The sequence below is a fragment of the Arachis ipaensis genome, chromosome B7 (genome assembly GCF_059453495.1).
Source record: "Arachis ipaensis isolate K30076 ecotype BB chromosome B7, ASM5945349v1, whole genome shotgun sequence".
Taxonomy (NCBI): Eukaryota; Viridiplantae; Streptophyta; class Magnoliopsida; order Fabales; family Fabaceae; genus Arachis; species Arachis ipaensis.
The window spans coordinates 57,102,501-57,105,000 of NC_142442.1; positions in this window are offsets into that span (position 1 = coordinate 57,102,501).

The following is a 2,500-nucleotide window of genomic DNA, read 5'->3' on the forward strand; positions in this document are numbered from 1 at the left end:
AAGCTGGGGGCGTTGCAGCGGAAGCTGGGGGCGTTGCAGCGGAGGCAGGTCGCGTTGCAACGGATGCTGGGGTCGTTGCAACGGATGCTGCGCGCGTTGCAACGTTGGCTGGGGGCGTTGCAGCGGAGGCAGGTCGCGTTGCGACGTTGGCTGGGGGCGTTCTAACGGATGCTGGGGACGTTGCAACGGAGGCAGGGCGCGTCGCAACGTTGGCTGGGGGCGTTGCAACGTTGGCTGGGGGCGTTGCAACGGAGGCAGGGTGCGTTGCAACGTTGGCCGGTGACGTTGCAACGGAGGCAGGTCGCTTTGCAACGGATGCTGGGATCGTTGCAACGGAAGCTGGGGGCATTGCAACGTTGGCTGGGGGCGTTGCAACGGATGCCGAGCGCGTTGCAACGTTGGCTGGTGACGTTGCAACGGAGGCAGGGCGCGTTGCAGTGGATGCTGGTGACGTTGCAACGGAGGCAGGGCGCGTTGCAACGTTGGCTGGGGGCGTTGCAACGGAGGCAGGTCGCGTTGCCACGGTTGCTGGTGACGTTGCAACGGAGGCAGGGCGCGTTGCAACGGATGCTGGTGACGTTGCAACGGATGCTGGGGGCGTCGCAACGGAGGCAGGTCGCGTTGCCACGGTTGCTGGTGACGTTGCAACGGAGGCAGGGCGCGTTGCAACGTTGGCTGGGGGCGTTGCAAAGGATGCTGGGCGCGTTGCAACGTTGGATGGGGGCAGTGCAACGGATGCTGGGGTCGGTGCAACGTTGGCTGTGCGCGTTGCAACAGAGGCAGGGCGCGTTGCAACGGATGCTGGTGACGTTGCAACGGAGGCAGGGCGCGTTGCAACGTTGGCTGGGAGCGTTGCAACGGAGGCAGGGCGCGTTGCAACGTTGGCTGGGGGCGTTGCAACGGATGCTGGGGACGGTGCAACGTTGGCTGGGGGCGTTGCAACGGAGGCAGGGTGCGTTGCAACGGATGCTGGGTTAGGTGCATCGTTGGCTGGTTTCGTTGCAACGGAGGCACCCGCCGTTGCAACGATGGCTCGGAGCGTTGCAACGGAGGAGCCAAATTTTCATATCTCATAATTGGCTCGTGCATTTTTTCTAAAATTTTGAGGGAACCTTGGTAATATTATGTGAAGGCTGCACAAAAAAATCCAGGTAAAAAATCGCACGTTTGCTCCGTTTTTCATTTTTTTTGAATTTCCGGCTTTCCGGGCGGTAAAAAAATCGGCAAAAAAAATCGGCACGGTGTAAATTCACCAAATTTGGGGGATGGAAAGATCTTATTTTTCTAGAGGTTGTTGCAAAAAACGGCGTCAAAATTCGACCTCTAGAGCACTTTCCTTGAGTATGTCTCCTCACGGAAAAGGACGTCTACCCGTGGCACTTTGGTAATGGCTCGGCAGCCTATTATAGGGGGGAGGGGTGTCGTGATGCTGAAACTCGAGTTGCCCAAAGGCTTGCTGGGCGCAATGCCAGCAAGATGCACGTTGCCTTGCCATCCCCTAGGCACACTAGCAAGCACGTTGTGGTTATGGTGTGCCGCCGGGCTCCCCCGCCCCCCACGGAGGCACCCGCCGTTGCAACGATGGCTCGGAGCGTTGCAACGGAGGAGCCAAATTTTCATATCTCAGAATTGGCTCGTGCATTTTTCGTGAAATTTTGAGGGAACCTTGGTAATATTATGTGAAGGCTGCACAAAAAAATCCAGGTCAAAAATCGCAGGTTTGCTCCGTTTTTCATTTTTTTTGAATTTCCGGCATTCCGGGCGGTAAAAAAATCGTCAAAAAGAATCGGCACGGTGTAAATTCACCAAATTTGGAGGATGGAAAGATCTTATTTTTCTAGAGGTTGTTGCAAAAAACGGCGTCAAAATTCGACCTCTAGAGCACTTTCCTTTAGTATGTCTCCTCACGGAAAAGGACGTCTACCCGTGGCACTTTGGTAATGGCTCGGCAGCCTATTATAGGGGGGAGGGGTGTCGTGCTGCTGAAACTCGAGTTGCCCAAAGGCTTGCTGGGCGCAATGCCAGCAAGATGCACGTTGCCTTGCCATCCCCTAGGCACACTAGCAAGCACGTTGTGGTTGTGGTGTGCCGCCGGGCTCCCCCGCCCCCCACGGAGGCACCCGCCGTTGCAACGATGGCTCGGAGCGTTGCAACGGAGGAGCCAAATTTTCATATCTCAGAATTGGCTCGTGCATTTTTCGTGAAATTTTGAGGGAACCTTGGTAATATTATGTGAAGGCTGCACAAAAAAATCCAGGTCAAAAATCGCAGGTTTGCTCCGTTTTTCATTTTTTTTGAATTTCCGGCATTCCGGGCGGTAAAAAAATCGTCAAAAAAAATCGGCACGGTGTAAATTCACCAAATTTGGAGGATGGAAAGATCTTATTTTTCTAGAGGTTGTTGCAAAAAACGGCGTCAAAATTCGACCTCTAGAGCACTTTCCTTGAGTATCTCTCCTCACGGAAAAGGACGTCTACCCGTGGCACTTTGGTAATGGCTC